The following is a 22,035-nucleotide window of genomic DNA, read 5'->3' as shown; positions in this document are numbered from 1 at the left end:
ACTGTATTGCAAAAGGTTTCCAGCATTTCTCTTGAGAAGAGTAAATCTGGTCTCAGGATGGTGTTTTAGCTCTTACTTGCTTAACACAGCTCTGTTCCAGCAACATTAACACTCACAAGACCTTGAGTAGAGGCTAAAACAGGCGCCCTCTCTTTTCCCACTCCCATGCTGGATGGCTTACGCTGCTGTGCATCTCCCTACCAACACATCTTTACCCTCTCTAATTTTCAGTCTGGACAAGAAAACCCATGCATGGGTCAGAAAACAATTATTTTTGCAGTGACCTGAGCTTGTGTGATCATTAAAATTGTTGCTAGCTCAGCTGCAGAAATTCTTCCAAGAAACCCATCTCTCCTTATCCCATCCTGGACAGCCCTCCTCTGTAAAATAATATAAAAAAATATCAAACCACTGTGGGCCAGACTCTGTGACCACTTGCACCAGAGGAATCATTTAGAGGGTGGGGGGACCGCAGCGTTATCAGCACATTATCTCTTGTTTTCCGGAATAGGCTCTTCCCTGATTTTTCAAACAGGATTTTCCTGTTACTGTGTGTGGGCTGGAAGGTTTAACTACAGGCTGACTCTTCCTACTGCTATGATTGTAATTGTCTCCCAGAGATCTTTATGGATATTGAGTAAGGAGGCATAAACCTGCTCCGTAGAGTAGTATCAGTGCTCTCCAAAGCCAATCTTTCTAGGGGGCAGCTGTCATGATCAAAAAACGGCCAAGCGAGCAATCATCCCCCTCAACCCTTTGCATTAAGGAACAGTTTTTGACTTAAGCCTATTTTGTATCTTGTAAGAAGATTAAAAGAATTAAAGAGAAACCAAGTGACCTGTTTAGTCCATTTAATATTAAGCATATGACACATAGCTTCATCTTACACAGGGCCAAAATAAGCAGAAGGACATGATTATATATCTTTTATGCTGCTCTTGAGGATTTCCAAGCTGGAATGCTGTGCCTGCATCCATCTCCAGAGGATCCCCAAAGCTTCATAGTTGTGTACACATGCCACCATCCACAGTTCTTGGAAAAACCATCCGATTTTGGTTGTAGCAGAGTAATTATGTCAATATATGAAGAGGAAAGCACCTTGGCTGTGCTGCAAAGGTCTCGAGAAGGTGGAAAATGCCTGGAGGGTGGGTGGGATGGGGCACGTGAGGCCATGGCACCCCTGCAGACCCTGCCTGAGGGCTCCTGCACTTCCTTCATCCATGGTCTGAGTAGACCCCGCTCATCACATCAGAGCAATGGTGGCACGTTGGTGTGGGCAACACAGAGGGGACAGAGAATACGGCCTTGAAAGAGGGGCCCTGCAGCAGGTCTGTGCCTGACAGCCCGCTCTCCAAGGCTGCAAGACAAAGTGATAAAAGCACGATGACTTCTTCACATACAGGCAGTGCCTAAAGCCCTCGCCTTTACAGCTAAGCCCCAGTAATGCCGAACTGAAGTGTAATCTTTTTAAGGACTCCACAGACACCACAGTAAAACAATTCACTGGCTAACCAAAGCGGGAATGTTTTAAGAAGTACTCACAACGTTCTTCTACAAGACCATCACAAAAGTCCTGGGCTAATTCCCAAGTGCTTTTACAATCCATTTGCTTCAGTTGCTAGGAGGGAAAAAACTCCAACTACACTTTATCTGCATGCTGTAGGAACATACAGCTGCCTAATATCCCTGTCTGTTTGCAGCACTGTGTTTGTCCAAAAAGTACTTCCAGTAAATATTGTCAATCATAAACAATCCGTAATGAATTAACAAATTGTTCTCTTTACATTGGGAGCAGCTGGTAAATTGGGATATACTGTGAGAAATCACCATTTGGAGATGTGCCAAGTGAGAGAGGAATTGGGACAGGTTACTAGCCTGCTCTTGATCAGTTCTTGCTTTGAGTTGGCTTTATATGAGGCAAAACTGTGTTTGGGTAGCTTGGCATAATTTTAAACATATTTAGACAAAGGGTGAAAGTTATGTATTTCTGTGTCTAATGAACTACTTCAGTATTGTGAAAGGAGCCAGAATTTAGCCCCATAATAAAACCAACCGTCAATAATCCATATATATATATATATATGCTCTATATTTTATATGATTTAGGCTGCAATTTCAGTTAAGTCAATAAATTAGCAGATTCAAATTATCCAGTCACCAAGTTAATACAGCAGATAACCAGAATATATACATACTGATGAGCTGGTGAACTGTAGCAGAATTTGGCAGTAAGCAGGAACATTAGTAGGTTGCTCAAATCTAATCTTTTTAGATTCTCTCTGTCTTCTTTTTCTTCCTGTTAGCAGAAATTCTGGTTTCTCCTTTTGCCCTTTCCTCCCTTGCTGCTTCTATCACAGGAATAAGGAAGTAGATATGTACCTATTTATTTGTTTCACTCACACGATGTGAAACACTGCAACAATTACACACTAGCACATAAATAAGTAGAGGGGCAGCAAATATCAAGCTCTGCATCTGTTATAAAGGGCCCCACATTGCAAACTGTAAAACCACAGGCATTTAAAAGGGCAAAAATCAGACTGATTAATGTAGCCCAACAAGTTAGCTCTGCTGAGGTACTTTATGAGTCTTTCTCCTCTTTGCCTTGCCCTTATATTGCTCTTTACCTCTGTACTGAGCTTGTGTAAATGTGAATGGTCAGGACAGCAACCTGATGCTTCCAGGCCAAAGTTTAGCACTGGGTTTAAATTCAAATCACTATGTTCTGCAATTTACTCTTGCCTTCTAAGTGTGCAAATCAATACACTAAGCATAAGGCAGGGGAACACCAGTTTTGGCAATTAACTAAGGAATTCACATTATAATCCTGCAAGACACCTAAAGGCAGGCACCTCTTCATTTTGGAAGTAATGAACATATATAATGATATTAGCACTCTGGTAGAGTCAGCAGATCTTCAGGGTGGGCCTACCTCCAGTTTTCCCATGAAACAACTGTTTCCCATGAAACAAACTCCTTGTAGGGCAGGTCCTTTCAAATGCTTCTCTCTGTCCTGTCCTGCTCTTAAAATGGTTCACCCAACTCATCGTGTTTAACTGCACCAAAGAAAGGCATCTCGTTCCCTTCTACAGGTCCAACCATGGCTGCAGCATCCAAGACAAGACAGAGGCAGCCTTCCTCCGTGGTGCCAAACAACACCCTGTCTGTTTTATTACATATCACGTTCCAGGGAACAGGATACGCAGTAAAAATGAGCAGAACAGGTACTACCCCTGTAGGCTGAAAAAGGAGGTCCAATGGCCATGGCTGTTTTGCCCTGCAGCAGTCAGTTAGGTGCTCTACGTAATTGCCTACTTTGTCTTATTTCCAGCCGACACAGACAGTAGGTGTTCATTATAGGTGATTATATCTGGCAATTGTGTGTCTTGTGTTGACTTATGCAGGTGAATGAAGGCATGCTAGCAAATCCATAGCACATAAGCATATTTATAAACAGCTACATTTTCAGTATGGCAAGATAGAGAACTATCTTTTCTTTTTTTATTGGGGATGTTACAGACTGGGTAATGTGAGGGGTGTAGGTTGTCGCTTTGGAGACAGATGCAAGAGGCTGGTGATTTCACAGCAGAGCTTCTGTATGCCTTCAGAGTTTGCGACCCAGTTTGTGGTCTGATGAAATAAAAACATCTTGTGTCCCATGTATGGGTTGCATAAAAAGGGTGAGTGCACAAACATTAATGTCACAAAGCACATTACTTACGTAATTTACTTACAATTTCACCAAATGGATTAAAAACAAAGCAATGCTCTATATTTTATATGATTTAGGCAGCAACTTCAGTTAAGTCAATAAATTAGCAGATTCAAATTATCCAGTCACCAAGTTAACACAGAAGATAACCAGATTACATAATGAAAGAAAAAAATTCTTTTTTTTACCCTTATCTTAGAATTTAATGAAGGTCTAGTTTTCTTTTAACCAGAAAAACCCAGCTAATTTAGCTAATAGTTCATTGACATAGTTAACATGTTACTGGAGGACCCTGTCATTACTGGGCATAGGTGGCTGTTGAACATTAAGGATATATATTGGTCTTAGGCCGGTTAAATGATCCAAGCAGACAAGAATTGTACCCGTGCTCAGCTCAACAAAGTACAGTTATACAAATGCCTATGCCACATCTTCCTTAAATCTCCCTGCTACTACGTTAGCAGTTTGATGTTGTTCTTTGCCATCACTATGCAATAACACAGAATCTTTTTGAAGATTTAACATGTAGGTAGATGATGGTTGAATCATCTCCAACAGCAGTTTTCAAATAGCACTGGCTGTTTCACTGAGAAGAACATACCAGTGACAGAGTGCTTTCCATTTTTAGTAACTATAAAAGATACAGTTCACCCTCCTCCTCTCTGACTGTGGCTTAATGACACAATAAATACAACATTAGGGTCCTTAGTATCAGACCAGATAGGCTCTAACCCACTATCCAAGATGCAGATCCAGCTTTAACTCATGCTGTCAGTTAAAATGTCTTTAAAAGTTTTGTTAATTTTGTACTGACACATTTAATGCGATAACAGCTACTGTCTCTCTTTGCTATTGTCACTTTATGTCAGATCAGACATCAGCTACCAGCTGTTATAAAACTTGTATGAACTCCATACCATAGATACTTAATAATTCAATGGAAATGTGGTCGCATGCCCACACCTAACTGGAACCAAACCCATATGCTTGGGGATCCACTAGTGCATGGATCCAGTAACAAAAATGATGGAAGCAGCCTTACACATGCACTGCACACACACTAAAATAAGACACGCTTTCACAAGAAAAAGTTAAAAAGTTCAGGCAGCTGTTTAATTTCTTAGGATCTCTCTCCTTAGTCACTCTGGGATTTTACCAAATTAGGTGTTCTTCCATAAGGGTGAAAGGCAGAGTGTGTAAGGGTCTTGGCTGAGAAAAGTTAGCCCTAACTTCTGGCTGAGATTGCAAATGCAAGACCTATATCAGTATCAATTTTGTTTAATAAAAATTATAATTTCTTCAGCACAATCTCTCCTTACATGCCTTTTCTTGTCAATCACTGTCACGTTCTCAGCATTTTTAAAGCACTCCAGATTTTTACTGTGAAGGAACGGAAGAAGTAATAAGAGCTCATAGCTCATCTTGTTGGCTTTTGACCTAAAAAACACAAGGCTGTTTGGCATTTTATAAGAGGACATGCCACTCATAGCTAAACAATTAAAGTTTTCTTGTTCCGGTTATCAAGGGGCTTTTAAAAAGCTTCCCATGTTCTCTGTGTGTGTGAGTGAATATTGAGGCTTGGGAAGAAATGGTGCACTATTAATTTTGGTTGTAGTGTTTCAGGGAAGAGTGAGGAGAAGTGGCATCATCTGCTTCAAGCCAGTTCTTGGACTCCTGGCTACTTGTGTTCAGTTAGATTTCTGAAAGATACAATGGCTCTGTGTACTGCTTAGCATCTCCACTGCTTTAATATTGATCTTGGTGTATTAAAAAAATTGTGTTTTTTCATACACTCAAGTTTTGCACCACTGATTTGTCTTGGAAGACTGACATGTCTGCCCCAGCCACCCATGACCAGTCAGCAGAAGGGCAATGATTTATATTTTTGTGTGCTGTTGCACCAATATGTACTTGCTTCCTTTGTCATAGAAGCTGCAGCCTGTGTTGATTCAGTAGAAAAACGGACCCTGTAATAACTGCAAAGACTTCTAATCATTACAGTCCCAGCTGCTTTTAATGCTTGTCTTAGTTCAACTCAACAGAATGACTGGAGTTTAAATAGCATAGGCATAGATGTTCTTACTATAGTAAATCTCTTTCCCTTGGCTTCTTACAGGACAAAACATCTTCTTAGCACTGCTGCAAGGCAGAGACAAGACATCTGCAGGAAAGAGTAGAGCTTGTTTTGCCGATAAGAAGCTGCTTTTTGAAACAGAAGTAGCCCCTCCTCTGAGTGTGCGTTCTCTTCAAACATGTCACAATTTCCCCGTTACTAAAGTCTGTCCTGTCAATTCCTTCCTTGTTGATTTTGGCAGAAAGTTTATCCAAATCAAGTAAGTGGTGACAAATCTCTTCTCTAAGAACGTAAGATCCCACTGGGAAAGCTGAGCATAGCCATTAAAATATTCCACAAGAAAAACCATCATCCGTATTTTCCTTGTAAAAGCTTTTGCAAAATTCCATGCCTTAACAAAACAACTGTAAATTGTCAATATCCAAAGGCACTGCATTTCAAATCTGGAAAATTGTTGGCTCTTTTACCTCATTTAGCTTATTCTATCTTCTTTCCTTCTCTGTGGGATAATACCTAAAAAAGACTTGGTTCTAGAAAGGCATGATGGCCATACAACTGGCATATATAGATTACGCACCAGTTCACACTCTATCAGCTGGGTCCAGTGATGGGCAAGACCAATAATTGACTTATGATACTGTCCGAGAGATGAACAAGAATGTCTCACTGGCAGAAAGGAATTAACAACAACATAGCTCTGCGGTCTCTAGCTATTTGTTAGTACACCCATCAGACTGTGTAGCTGCTGAATATGCAGCTTTTCAGCCAGATGCTATGTTTTCAGAGTCAAAGTTAAACTAAACTAAGCCACCCTGAATAAGAAAGAGCATCCAACCTTCTTTACCTAAGCCCCTGCTATATTCTGTAGAGAAAGGATAAAATATCCTACTGTAAGAACCTGATGAAGGAATTTATGTTCTGTTTTCAGACACCTACTCCATCTCAGCCCTTGAAGGGTCAGATGTCATACTGCTGAGATTTCAATGGCATTAGGGGCTTGCTCCAAAAGGCAGTGAAATACAATCTGCTACCTTCCAGCTGAATCCAGAACTTCTTCGTGAGCCCCCGGGCTCATTATGCTATGGGAGGAGAGTTAGGTGCCTTGGCATGTAACAAAAACCAGACACCTTGTTGGGGAAGAAACCACTAGAAGTCAATATGCCAAGTGGGAAGCTGCCTACAAGATGCTGGACAAGCTGGGGACAGGAGTGTTTACTGTCATGCCACACTCAAGGCATAGAGTTAGGGTATACAAACAAATCACTGCAAGTTCTACAAAACCAGAAGGGTTTGTGTAGATGGCAGAAAAGATATTTATAGGGGACTGTGATCTGTGAGGCAGGTATTCATTGGCAAATAGACTTTTGGATGACAGGGTTTTGTTACTACACAAAAACCGAAAGTATTCATTTTAGTAGATGGAACCAAAACCATGTTAAGAATTGAACTAGATTGTGAGAGTAAGGGCATCAATGGATATAGCATCACAGATGTGAATTAATTCGGTCTTGATAACTACGGACCTGCAATACAGTTTTAGGACATACTTTCTTTAAAGCTTGGCTCTGTTTAAAAAAGCAAAAAACCATTCTTATCAAGATGATAATAGAGGATGACCTTCCCACACTGATCTGTATAGAAGGTCATCATATGGAAAAACAAAAGCAAAGCAGAGTTTGCCTCCTTTGTGAAAAGGTGTCATGGTTTAACCCCAGCCAGCAACTAAGCACCACGCAGCCGCCCACTCACTCCCCCCAAACCAGTGGGATGGGGGAGAGAATTGGAAAAAAGTAACACCTGTGGGTTGAGATAAGAACAGTTTAATAGATCAGAAAGGAAGAAACCAATAATGATAACAATAATAAAATTACAATAATAATAATAAAAAAAGAATTTGCATATACAAAACAAGTGATGCACAATGCAATTGCTCACCACTCACTGACCGATGCCCAGTTAGTTCCCGAGCAATGACCCCCCCCCAGGCCAACTCCCCCCAGTTTATATACTGGGCATGATGTCACATGGTATGGAATACCCCTCTGGCCAGTTTGTGTCAGCTGTCCTGGCTGTGTCCCCTCCCAACTTCTTGTGCCCCTCCAGCCTTCTTGCTGGCTGGGCATGAGAAGCTGAAAAATCCTTGAGTTAGTCTGAAGACTACTTAGCAACAACTGAAAACATCAGTGTGTTATCAACATTCTTCTCATACTGAGTCCAAGACATAACACTATACCAACTACTAGAGAGAAAATTAATTCTATCCCAGCCGAAACCAGGACAAAAGGTTAAGGGCTAAATCACTGATGTAATTTAACCTCACTTTAGGGAATCAAAAGCTAGAGCTTGCAGTGAATGCAAGTAACTAATCCCCCAAACCAAGAATTCATTAATTTAACCTAAACTACACACAGCTCATTTTTTAGCAATTCACTATAATTCAGATTAATAGTGATGTAGCTCAAACCTTTTCTCTAGGAAAAGGCAGTAATTCATCCAAAACTGATAAAATTGAGCCTAGTTCAGGTAAAAACTCTTGTCCAGTACCAGCAATCCAAATCCTAGGGGACAGGTAGCAAGCAACAACAAGCCTGTACAGGCAAGGCTAAAGGGTTAGAGATGACTCAGTATTTCACTGCATCATTGCAAACAGGAAGAGGCTATTTCATAAATCATGGGTCACTTCCATAACTTGAAAGCCCATATGTATACTAACAGGTCATTACAGCAAGGAATCACACACAAGATTTTCCATACAATTAACCTCAAGCAGAGCACAAGCACTGGGCACACTAAATCCTGCAGAAAGCTCTATACGCTCTGGTGTAGGCTGGAAACCATTCCAGAAGAGCCACAGCGCATGCTGGTGTCATGAATACACCCCCGTGTCTGCAATAACCTTGTCTTATCCTCCCGACCCTGTTCCTCTAATCCCTTATTTCTCTCTGTGGCATTTCTCTGTGTTCAAATACACCAAATACCCTTCTTGCACCATGAACGCGTTTTTGGAAACTGGTTCAAAAGGCTTGATCCCTGCAGAAGAGGAGGATGCAAATCCCACTCGTGTGTCTGGTATTGCCTGTGTTTTGTGGAAGGGAAAGCCAGAGGTTATCTGCTGATTGTAGCCATTATGGAAGATGCCTCTTCCATCTTTTGCTTGAGTTGGTCACTGGGTTGCTCTATTTCTGCAGAGAGGAATGTTACCCACCCTAGTAGATACTAAGGCCTCACCTGTGCTATACTTCTGAACAGTTCAAAATGAAGACTGCTGGTATACTCAGTTTTTTTTGAAAATTAAAGAACTTTAGATAGGAGTTTTGTTTTGAAAGCATAGGTTCTGAGTGGTAAATAAACTAAAATCACTGACAGGAATTTTTATTCAAACCTTTTAAAACTACTTAAATATGTGCAGGAGAATTCTCAACAGACCATCTAACAGAGAATATAAATCACTATTATTATAACACGACAAATTTTCCATCATCACTTACTACTACCTTTTATTATGTACAGCTTCCTAACAGATCTCCAGTCGACAACAGCCTGAACTACTTAGACATGTGCAATTGGTCCCATGTGGAATTCCACTGATTTCAGAGAAGTTAATGCCTATCTACTAATTACAGAAGTAACTGTCACACTTTAGGCCATTGGATGTGAAATCAGATCCATAAAATCTATTGTCCACAGGCCTTTAAAGATGAGGCAGAGTATTGCCCAATATTAGTAACACCAGCCTGTAGACACCGTGGGTGAGATGTATCTCAGGTAGATGTGTAGGTTAGAAGTCTAACTTTGAGCTAGTCTAACCTCTGCTCCCTCTGTAGCCAACAGAAAGGAACAGACGTCTCAGGAGACAAATTAGTCTCCCTGTAACACAAGCACGAGAATTGAGCCCACTCCTGCATAATAGTTACTCACATAATTAACTGTCTAGTCATTAACTGTCGCACATGGTGGGACTCCACATGAGAATAATTATACATGCGCAAACGTTGTTTGGGATCAGGCTCCTGCTAGCTTGTGTTCTGTAAACCGATTCCTAAATCAGGTTAAGAGGTATAGAAATCAACCTCAGCATGTGCGCAGTCCTCTCCACGGAGTGTAAGGAAAGCACTAAGCACAGGGCATCTCTTAGGTATCTGACGCTTGGCCAGATGAATTCCATTCACTACTGATGTCTCAGGTTTCAAACCCTATTAAACGCTAGAACGCTGACAACTTATTCACAGAGTTATTTATTTCAAATGCTTAGGTCCTAGACTGAAGTAGGTCCCAATCAATAGTAACATTATCTCAAACCTGTCTTCCTAAATTTAATTATAATGTTTGGCTATTCTCATCTGGAAGAATAATGCCAAAGCAAAATAATCAGTGAGGAAAAGCCCAAATGAAAATCTTAATTTCTTACAATTACTAACTAAAGATAAATGGAGTATTAGGAAATAAAGGAAGCACTAAGGTCATCAGGCTCCATATTCAGCCTGTAAACTGTTTAAATGTTAAAGCAATGTATAAACGGTCTTAGAGCCACCCTCTGCTGGCAGAGACCCACAAGTACAGTGGACTACAGCTAGAGCAGCCTCTCTCATTTCAAAGCTAGCAGAGATCAACACCTCTGACGTGCATTTTGCAGCACCACGTAGTATTTGGCTGCACCGAAGACTTCAGAGGTGCGACCCGAGCGGTGGGGAGCCGGGGAGACAGAGGGACCCAAACCCTCCCTGCCCGTCAGCATTGCAGGTGCCAGGGGGTCTGCAGTGGGGGAACTCTGCCCTTCCCAGGTTTAAACTTACAGCCACATCCCTAGGAGAGTCTGCGATGGGGGACAAGATACAGAGACAGGGATTTATGACTGCTAACACAATCTGCGTTCTCTTCGCTGCTCTCTAGGCAGAACAGATGGGTTAGTAAACCACAAACCCTGCCTGGACGTTGACTGTATAAGCACACGCATTGCATTCATTTTATTTAAAATAAAATGCAAATCTAATGTTCCCATTTTGAAAATCAGGGCTCCTTTTATGAGTTTCGCTCTTTTCTAAAGAAATAACACAAAGCCATTTTATGTCTTGGACTTAGAAATGTGAACATATCCACTGATGCCACAAACTGGCTACGAAAACAGATGAGTAATTAAAACTGGTTCAAGAAGGTACATTTTATCTACAGCTGCCTTCCAAAATAATCTTTATTAAAGTGGGAGTGGTATCTGGCTACATTTATGAGTGCATTAAAATGGGGAAAATCCTATAGAGGTACTGTTAAGTATTTGATTCTCCTCTTTAAAATGTTGTCAACTAGTTTTTCAAGGGCTAATAGTTTTTAGACAGAACACCGTAGGCACAACATTGTAAGAAGGGCTGGGTTTGCTCAGCCTGCTGACAAGTTGTGGCACTATTGTATTTTAGTGGCGATTGCTTGGTTCCCAGCAATCCCATGCTTCTGCATCTTCACTGGGTATCTGCAAAATGGCACTTCTGTCTTTGACGTATTGGAGGCAATTGGCTGTAGAGATCTATTTATCTTCAGGTGTCATCAGTTTAGGAAATGGAAGGTGCTACTTTAAATTTAAAAAATGTAAAGGTTAAAAATATGAAACTCAGCACATGGAGAGCACCTTTCACATACCTTTAAAGTGTTATTAGATCTCTTCCCCAACCACCGCCCTGAGATTCAATGGGAACGAGAAGAATTTGTCCCAGAGGTAAGAGATGCTGGAGTAGCAGCAGTGAAATATTCAGATGTCCTCCAGTGCAAAACATGATTCTGAGGTATAAATTATTTGCCCAGTGAATGTACCAGGAGAGGATCCAGTTCCTCTGAAGTCTGAGCTCAGTGACTCTTGTGGTTTATGACCCAATTTTAACATCTGTTATTCAAATATTCCTGACTTATCTAATGTGGATACATGCAGCTGTAACATAAAACATGGAAGAAATGCCTACTAAGAAATGTCATTTATATGCCTTTGCATAAAACTGGTCATATTTGTACAAAATGGAGAAATGTAATTGATTGTTAAGTTACACAGAATATGCAAGGATTCTCTGAGGCTGAAACATCTACTAAAAAAAATGGAAAAGGGTCAAACATGTTCTTCCCACCAACACCTGCTCTGAAGGACCCTTGAAAAAAAGCATAGGGCCACCTTCACATTGTGAGCTCATCAGGGCCTTCTTACTTAGCAGAGCATTTCAAAACCCTAATGCAAGACCACCACGATAGGGCCATGGAAGAATATCTGATCACAGTGCCACTAAAGAGAAGACTTTATCAAATTTAGCAGAGGTCACACACACAAGACTATTTCTTGGACCTTGCCCACATTAACGTCCCCTTTGTTACAAACTACATAAGGACCTGAAAAAAGTTCATCTGATGGCACGCCAAGACACGTCCTGGCCTCCTGTATCTAAAGACTACTTGTGCTAAAGGGTCATATTAGAGCAGCTGTTTTCAAACAAGAATGGGAATGAGCTTCACGAAGGGGGACATAGAAGCCACATGGACAGTAAGTGACAAGGTAGAAGACAGCACCTCTTGAGACTGGTGTCCCCTCACCTCCTCCACCACAGGGTGCTGCTGACCCACCACCCAGGGCAGGGGATGGATGGAGAGCAGCATCTGATCAGACCCCTGCACCAGCTCTGGAGCTGTTCAGGACATCCCAATAGACAAGAAGAAATGAAGGCCTCCTTCCTTGAAGCTTTCTTTTTTCTTCTTTATGATGATGGCATGCAATGGCTAGAATTTTGCAGCAACCGGAATCACCAGCTCCATGCGGCTGAACAAGTGGGGAATTATCCCAGGACTGCTCACACACATCAGGGCATAACCTACAGACAGATCACTGACTGCGATGTACTATGTACAGGTGACAGGGAGATACTACAGAGAAGGAAAAACCCCAAAGTTTGGAAAACCTGCATGTTGGTACAAAACCTCCCTTAACACCTATGTGTTAGCTAGAAACAAAAGGGTCACCAAAACCAAATGAACCAAATGCCATTTGTGGGTGGTGGACAGCAGCAAAATAGCGCCTTGCATGCCCTGCTACGTCACTGAACACTGAGCAGTAAATTCAGGGAAGACTGAGATAGCCATCCCTTTGCATCCCACAGAGGTGAACATTACCTGGAGCTTGTGCACGTAAAGCACTACCACAGCACAGGGAGAATTCAGGGTGCACATTTCCTTTGGGAGAAGTAAGACTGGTAAATTAACTGCACCCAACCGGCAGATCCACCCATACCAGAGAGCACGACTGAATATTACAGGGAGGCAGGCATATTCCAAACCCAGCATCTTGGCTGTCATGATTTGTACCTAAATTTACCTTCAGATTACAGAGAACTGACTATAGCAAAAGGCTAGGATATTTGAGATACGTCAAACCCATGTGAACAAGGCTGCAACGCCAATCAGAATGAATGGCAGCAATGTTATCCATTCTGGAGAGCTGAAACACTTAAGTGTTGACAGAAACTTGTGAGAGACCCCACACATACCTGATTCCATGGGCAAGCATGTCACATACCTCAGTACTCACGACAAGGTTAATCCACAGACAAATAACCTTCTCAAGGATGAGAGTTTAAAAGATAGACATGATTAGAAACTTTAACAAAACAAGATGATTCACACAAACTGTATTTGTTGGGGAGCAGACTGTCACGTTTGATCTGTTCTCAAGAGGGAACAGCTACTCCATCCCAGGAGTCTGTTGGCAACACAGAGCTCCTCTATTTTTCTGAGATTCCCCAGCTTATTAATTTATTTATAAACTGTGAGTTTATGAATTATTAATATATTCATTAATATATACAATAATGTATATATTTAAATATATACATTTTATATACACATATGCTTATATTTCCAGGTATTTATAAATTATTATTTTATAAATTAGATTATTTATCATGAAGAGTAAGCAAATTCATTTATTTTCATCGGACCTACTAAAATAAACTCTTTCCTCACCCACTTGTTTCCTGGAGGCAGCACTGGGACAGCGGTTGCTCCAGTCACAATCTACCCTGGAGATGAGAAGAGCTTTCAGTGGGCAGGAATTTGCAGGAGGCTAAGTGGACCTCACTGATATGAGCTAGTAAAGCACGACTGCCCTTCATCCCCCGTGAGACGTAGTACTCACTTGGCTGTGCAACACCTTTCTGCCAAATCATATGAGGATTGCATCTGCCTCTACTTCCCCTCATTTGTTTTTCCACAAAGGTTATCAGCAGCAATAATCTAACTCTTAGGGGACGCAATTACTATTTTAGCTGACATTCGCTAAAGTAGAGCAAGTACAGCAAAGCCACTGCACATCACTCTGAAGCAGCTGCCACCACATTGTCCCCATCAGACAACATTCGCCATTATCAGAATGGAGGCAGTAAATCATATTTGCATTGCAAGAGTTCACAGTAAGGAAGCTGACTTCACTCATATCAGGAGCACTGTAAAAATGTTGACGTGGAAAACTGAGACTAGGCTTTTTGTCTACCGTATGTAAAACATTTTAGTACCCAATTCTCTTTTTTGCAGATCTACTCTGCCATTAAATGTAAAAGGGATATTTAGCAGTGTGTGCAGGGGTAAATACTACTCCCTAAATGTAAGAAATTAGTTCCAGCATAAGAGAACACATTGGTACTCTCTGTAACCGTCAAAACCCCCCAAACTTCAGGGAAAACTGGTCCGCATCTTACTCCAGCTCTCCTCTCCCACTGGGATTTGTCTGGACTGCATCTAGCAATCACCAGTGCTGCTTACAGACGTCAGGGTTTCTCAAGCTCCCGCTGCCTGGTCAGAAGTCTACACAGAGCAAAACATTTGACTGGGTCATGAGACCTAAAGCAGAAAAACAGGGTTAACAAAAGCATCCACATGCACAATGGACACCCTGCTGCTGCAGCTCCTCCCCCCCAAAGTCAAACGCATCCTTAGATGCACGATTTAATGAGACAGAGACTTCAGGAACAAGCCCAAGAACTTCTTACTTGCACTCTGCACCTGGCCACCTATTTTTAGTGCTATGTTGCAAATTCTCTAAACCATATCACCAACCCGATCCACGTTTTAGAAAGCCGCACAACTGCAAACCTCCTCTGCTTCGCTGGTCACTGAGTCACTGAAAAGCGTACACAGGGCAGGGAGGGTGCGTCAACACCCTGATTAAGACACTGATAGCTCACTGTGCCCTTGCAGATAATTGCGATCACATGAAAGGGAATGGCGTACTGTGGCACAGGAAAGCAAGGAGCAAAAGATAACACCAAACTCCTTCAACCAGCAATGCCACCGCAGGCTCTGCACCACGCAACTGTATTTTCTGAGAGCTCAAAGCAGGGAGCTCAGGTAACGCGACTCCTGCGAATGCATGCCCAAGGCAGCTCTACTGGATACAAAACAACTCTGATATGCAGAAATCCAGAACCTGAGAATAAGACTGTACTTTGAGCTAGGCAGCTTAAATAGGGAGCTTCACACCTCTATGCTGGTTTTGAAAACCCTCTCCTCTATTGTGGCACATCAGACCTATTAATGCATGAAAAACGTAACCTTCTCACCTCGACAGCCTTAGGTCTTGGGTATGCAGAAGATTCAGAAGAGATTCTGGCTCATGCAACTCAGTAGGTAAAGTGAGCAATCCTAGCATGTCCTTCCTCAAGGCTCTGAGAGCAGCCTAATGCTATCTTTTTCATAAAGTCATGCAACAGGAACCAAGGGCTGTTAAGAGTAGCCACTGAATTCATCGTGAGGAAGCAGGCTTGTGTAAACCTGACCTATGTGGACTGGGGCCAAGACAAAAAGGTTAGCTGCTTACTAGCAGTCCGCTAAATTACATCCTTAGAACACTGCATGTAAATAACTTGACACAACAGAGCAAGTGAAACCATGTCAGTGGAAACTTGGCCAGGAACCAGAGACACTTACTGTTGGTCCCCCTTTTCCAGGAAGATGTATTTGCAGAGAAACGGCAAAAAACAATGAGGTGGTGCAAGAGAGCCAACCAGTGATAATGTACAGAAAGGCTTAAAGTTTCGGTAAACAGCAGAATCCAAGGCGAGGAAGAGGGGCAAACCCAGGGAACTGTGGCACAGGAGATGCTATCAAATGATGCTCTCCCTGGAGTTGTGTGCTTTTTCACAGTACAATGTTACTTACCCAAAAGGAAATTGTTTGTGTGCATAAAGGAATGCTGACTGTAATACTGTTTAGGTACTCACGCTGCCAAAGCTTGTATTTTAAGCTGAATCATATAGGAAACAACATATAATTTTGCACCACTGCATCCAAATAGCTGGAGAATCTGAGAACACTAGCATGCATGATCAGGGACTCCAGCGTATCAATTTAGCTGCAGGACTTTCTTAGAAAATGGTGCATAATTTGACACTAAATTCCAGTTGTTAAAATTCAACTTTTACCGATGGTTATGGCTTTCACACTCTCCCCGTGTCCAACACTCTTCCCCTATGAACCTCACAACAAAAACTGGGACAAGTAAGAGTGTTGGAAGATTGCCATAACTAAAGCCTCACGCTGCCTTTGACACAGCATTCGTCATTTCCCAAAACGTATTCCTTCCACAAAGATATTTTTAGTGGGCTTTTAATTTCAGTGGAGTTTATGTGACCCTTTAAAAAAATTCCCTGCTGCAACCCTTTTTTTTTTTTTTTTTAAATGGAGTAAATGATAATACCATGCTTGAAGCTTTGTGACCTCATGGACTACTTGTCTGGCACAGACATGCACATTGGCTGAACAGTATCAGTTACCAACTCAGGTTTATCACTACACAACATAAGTAAGACCTTTCCAAGGATTAGTGGCAACTGAGCAAGGTCCACACCCAGCATAACCTATCCTCACCTGCTTTATGCAATACAGGGTTTTATCAAGTTCTGTGCTGAAGAGGGCAGTGCACACCAAAGTACGTAGGAGCCAGCACAGCCCAAGTGTCTTCTTGTTCCGCGTGCAAGCACTCACTTGCACCCGTTGTGTATACTAAAGCTAGAACACAAGCAACCAAAGGACTTGCACTCAGCCCTGGAGCCCCTATGAGTCACGCTTGTGTTCCAGTCTCCAGCAATCCACGGGTGGGGAAAGCTTCTTACGTTCAGAGCACTGCTGCAATCAAGCCAGATAGCTCTGCAGGAGTTAGGTGGACCAAGCAAAGCTATTAATCACCAAATACTTGTTTGACAAAAGCTGAAGCCGTTTAGGTAGTTCCAAACTGGACAGTTGCATACGTGCTGCGAAGAGAAATGGGGTCTGCCTACAACCCTGTAGTCTTCAGTGGTCATCTCAGGCCACCCCACCTTAAGAGAGAGGTCCATATGCAGCCAAGAAACAGCAGCAGAACATACTACACTTCTGAGTCTCCACTTGGCAAGTTTCCCCCACAGCTAGCACGCCTTCCCAAAAGGGAGCTTCCCACAACTAGAGTCCCTTGTACTCAAACTACCTGCTGTTTTTCCAAGGCCCATCACAGTGCCCTGACTAGGACTTAAGTCCCCTATTCCAGTGCCCTTCTCCAGTTATCTACAATAAAAGTAATCTCCTGTTTCAGTATTAGATGAGCTCTCATTCAAATTCAAGGGAGTTAAAAGTTGTGGAAGAAACCCAAGTTTCTCTCTCTACCAGAATGATTTCTTTCAGGTATCAGTTCTTAGGAACCCAGGGACTTCAGTAGCCTGCACACCCTTTTCTGTTGTGTAACTGCTACTGAACTGCTGCCATGTTTCAGTTGAAGAACATGTCCATGCTACCTGAAGAGGTTCTTGACTGCTCTTAGAGCACTCCTCTTGTGCTGAAAGATAAAAAAAGTAGACACTTTATAATTAGTCACTAGAATTACTTCCACAGAAGCTTTACAAACTTTTCTGGCTATACAGGAATACTAGGTTCTTCCAGAAACTGGTTTAACAGCCACCTCCCCATAATTTCATTCAGAACACTTAAAAAAACAGAGAAGCCTTCCACTCTTACCTGTTTTTCCAAGCTCTCCCTGTTCAAGAACAAAGTAGACAACACAATGTATTTTTCTGTATTGTTACCATTAAGATACTTGGAAACAATAGCACAATATAGAATTACTTACCTATTCTACCCAGCTGAATTCACCTTCTCACCTTTCGCCTTGCAGCTCCAGTAACTCTTTGGGAAATAGCTTCATGGGAGACAATTACAAACAAAAAACCTTCATAGCAGCTTCTCCAGCCTCCAGAATCTAAGCAGTAACTTTGATGTTAGAGTTTACACCCTTCCCCCATAGGCTTTGAAGTAAGCAGTTGGTCAGTGACACTTCAGCTCTCCTTCCTCCAAGGAGACTGTGGACAACTGTTTTATAGCTGGGTAATTAAGAAAATGGGATTTCAAAACTAAACTTACATGCCAAGACTAGCATAGATCGTCTCAATCACCCTTAGAAACCATATTGTTTGAGTGCACATGAAAATCTTTTCATCCAACTAATTTGCATACAGGAATTATGTGAGGCCTGACAATTAATTTGCAAGAACTGAGAATCCCAACATCCTGCCAGTTCTCCATGCTGCACTGACATGGATGTTGACACCATGACAGCAGAACATCAGACACCTTAAAAACTATGTTAACACAACATATTTGTACGCTTAATCTCATAAATTCATGTATCTCTCATGCAAACTGCAGAGCTGGTTTTGGTATACTATCCAGTGAAAGCTCAATTTAGAGGACACAAACCCCTCAAGTTTTCATTAAGAGGAAGAACTTGTCAGAATGAAAGCCGAGATTCGAAGCCAGGTTTCTGCCTATGAACTTAGATTAAACTTAGATTTAAGCCATTTCCTCTTTGAGCAAAGGCATCACACACTCCTACTTATCCTTACCTTCTGCATCCCTCCTGCAGGGTCCCCCAACTGCTTCTCTTGGTTTTCAGGACAGTGGGTGGTTACTTACCTGAGTCCACAGTGACCAAAATCACTTTAGTAACAAAGACAACCCATAGTTTCTGCCGTGTAGGATATCAGCGTAGTAGTCCAAGTATATTCAAACATAACAGCTTCATCGGCTCAGGACCATATAGACACTGGAGTAAGTTTTCATTCACAGTATTAAACCAACATACACCCACGTATTTATGAAACGCCGAAGGCAGGCTTTCAATTCTATCATCACCTTATGTCTTTTCATATGAAATGCTGACACAACACTTATTTATGCAACAGGATTGTAAGCTCCTTGCAGATCTTGCAATTAAGACCTGCTGGGTCAGAGAAGACTTGGGACATTAGCGCTTTCAGGTGAACAGAGTATCCAAGTTTGAGCCATGTAACACAGGTTTCGTCATTACCATCTCTGACAAGTTGTGATCAGTGAGCAAGATCCATACACTAAGAAGCATCAGACACCCCCAAACTGATGAAAGTGAACTATACACTCACAGAAAACTATTTTACTTGTCTCTCACAGCAGGCATTCATTTGGGTAGTTTCTGAAGTCAGTTCCTTTTTTCTACATTTCAATATGCTATAGCAACTCTTAGCTGAGACACCAGTGGCATCTACATCTTCAGACAAAGAAACATGGTAAAAACAGTGAATAAAGTTAACTGTAAAGCAGGATGCATCCTCATCTCCTCCCCAGAGCAGCAGCACTGAAACAAGGAGGGAAAGGAGAAAGAGAGGGAATCAAATGCAGGTGACACCAACTGTTTCTAAACCAGTGTAAATAACAAAGCATACTGCCATTAGGTCAGCAGACTTATCCTGGATGAAGATTTCACATTCATGTTTTATGCCAGATATAGAAAAGACAAGCAAGCTCCCCCCCAATTATCCCACTGCAACACTTACCATCATTACTTGGCACCAGCTGCAGACACAAGCATAGGCTTAAAGCCTACTGTGGGCAAACGTTGTGACGGAAGTCATCATGCCACTGTCCCTTTTTTGCACCCACAGCACACCTAATCTAAAGGTATCTGTGTAGAGAAGAATCAGAAGTAGAAAAGAAAAAGGGGGCTGTACTTGTAATTCCAAATTCTTCAGATGTATGCAACTATTACTAAAAGTTTTAGTTAGCAACAAAGCATTATACTGTCTCCACTCTTTTTCTTCAGTGATGAATATGGCAAAACTTAGGATGGGAAGAAGCACCTCCTGTCCCAGGACACCAGACATTTTACAGAGAATGGGGAAGACAAGCAACTGGTACAGATTCTTTAAATGGAGCGAGCTGGATTTAAAGTGATGGAAGGTGGCACACATCATAGAATCAACAAATCTTGAAAGGCTGCAAGGTTTGGATTAAGTAATTTGTAACTGTGTCACAGAACATTTCATGACATCCTTCCTCCGTCATTCAAGTGCATCCGGGGTAAACAGACTACTACACCCATGTAGCTATTGTGAGACAATATCCTGAGCAAAAGCATTGTACTTACCTCCAGGAGGAGCCAAAGTATGAAATAAAAACTTGTAACCCCCTTTTTCCTGAACTATACCACTAGTGGACTTTAGCCAAGACTTCCAGCGAACCCATGAAACTCTTCACAACTCTCTTTAATGGAGTATCTTCTTGAGGTAATAAAGCACTTTATTTCACAGGAATCAGCTGTAACTAGAAATGGTGTTATTTCACAAGCCATGCAAACATTTGAGTGTCCTCTGTCCCAGTTTTGAGCAAAGATCTTCCACACATTATTTCAGGGAACTCCAGTCCTCTTAAGCCTAACAGAGACTTATTTAATCATTTCCCATTCCCTGACACAGAGACTAGCACAAGCAGGGATGACGTTCAGTACAGGAAAGTCTACAACCTGATGCTCAAAATCTAGCCTACCTCTTACATGCCAGCCATAGGGTATGCTGAAACTCAGACAGCACCTAGTCAGCTGGCTAAGCCATGCCATCACCAGACAGCAAGCAACAGGTAAAAAAACAGGGAAACAAATTAGCTTGGCTGCTCCCGTACCATGCTGAGAGGTCTTACACCGTCTCATCGATTCTCTGAGCTTTTTCAAGGTTGGTTCATGTCTCTATGGACATACCGAGGTCAGCTGCCTTTAGGAGGGAGCAAAGCTCCTCCTGCTGGTCACACTAAGCCACATGTGTACGACAGCCAAACACCGTTAGTGCAGTTAAGACATCAGACAGAAGCCACAACCCTTAGAAGAGCCCCAAATCAGCAAGCACAGCCTGTCACCTGGCGTGTGACAAGGGCACGTCCCAGCCCGCTCCCTGCCGAGGGCCTGCCCCACCAAGGCCAGGCCAAGAGCTCAGCCTTGCTCTCTGAATCACAGCCTGTACTTCATCCCAGGCAGAGGCCGAACGACTCGGCAGCTCCAGCCCCCGCACGGGGCCCCCCCTTCCCGGAGGGCGCAACGGGCCCAACCCCAAGGGCCGCGGGACCCGCCTCGGCTCCCCGCCGCCCGCAGCAGCCTCCCCCTCCACCCCTAGCCCCGTCGCAGCCGCGACAAGCCCCGCGGCCGCCTGCCAACCTGCCCTCACAACCGCGACGGGCAGCCCCCTTCAACCGTCCGTCCCGCCCCCAGCTCCTTCCACAGACCCACCGCAGCGGGCCCCGCTCCCGCGCCGCCTCGGCCCGCCCGCCTCAGGGCCCCGCTGCCGGGGCGCAAGGCCCCGCTCCGGCCCGCAAAGGGGGCGAGCCCCGGGAACAGGCTCCCACCTCGCTCCCGCCACGCAGAGACGCTGCTGTACCAAGAGCCGGCGGGCCCTGAGGGGCAGCCGCTACGCGATGTCCTTCAGGGCCCTCCGCAACCCGCCGCGCCTCCTCAGCCTCCCCCTTCCCTCTCACCTCCTCGCACAAGCTCTTTCCGCCCCCTGAACCAACGCCTGACCCCCACCCTCTCCCTTTTCCGACATCTTAACCCGGTTCCCCGGCCGCTCCTCCCGAGCTAAAAGCGTCCCACGCCATCAACATGGCGGCCACCACCACCACCTCCTCCCCCCCCCCCTCCCCACCGCCGCCGCGCACCGCGGCGCCTGCCGGGAAACCGAGTCCCCGCCCGACCCCTCTGCAGCGCGGCGACCCCACCGGGAAAACTACAAACCCCAGAAGCCCCCGCTGCCAGCGGGCGCCAGCCAATCAGAAACCGGCGGCGCGGCCGCCGGCCCCGCCCCGGCGGGCGAGAGGGGTGATGTCATTGCCCAGCGGGCGGCCGCGGGGGCGCGCCGCCGTTCATTGTGCTCCGCCGGTGCCGCCTCCCGCTGCCGCTGCCGGCCACGGCGGG

General features: G+C 43.5%; 1 long non-coding RNA gene across 3 annotated transcripts; it reads right to left on the bottom strand.

Annotated features, from left to right (window-relative positions):
* Positions 1-1,208: 1,208 nt before the first annotated feature.
* On the bottom strand, positions 1,209-16,448 carry LOC104837433. 3 transcript variants are annotated; one of them, XR_774934.1, is made up of 3 exons: positions 13,774-16,448; positions 12,921-13,362; positions 1,209-1,357 (listed from the first exon to the last, which is right to left on the bottom strand). It is a non-coding gene; the product is annotated as an uncharacterized LOC104837433 (long non-coding RNA). The 3 variants fall into 3 exon arrangements; XR_774932.1 differs by lacking the exon at positions 1,209-1,357 and having other exon boundaries at positions 11,083-13,362; positions 13,774-13,825; positions 14,501-16,448; XR_774933.1 differs by lacking the exon at positions 1,209-1,357 and having other exon boundaries at positions 11,083-13,362; positions 13,774-14,642; positions 14,859-16,448.
* Positions 16,449-22,035: the final 5,587 nt, after the last annotated feature.

This window comes from Haliaeetus leucocephalus, unplaced genomic scaffold (assembly GCF_000737465.1).
Source record: "Haliaeetus leucocephalus isolate CR32 unplaced genomic scaffold, Haliaeetus_leucocephalus-4.0 Scaffold536, whole genome shotgun sequence".
In the NCBI taxonomy this organism is placed as follows: domain Eukaryota; kingdom Metazoa; phylum Chordata; class Aves; order Accipitriformes; family Accipitridae; genus Haliaeetus; species Haliaeetus leucocephalus.
This window is presented reverse-complemented; position numbering and strand designations above follow the sequence as displayed.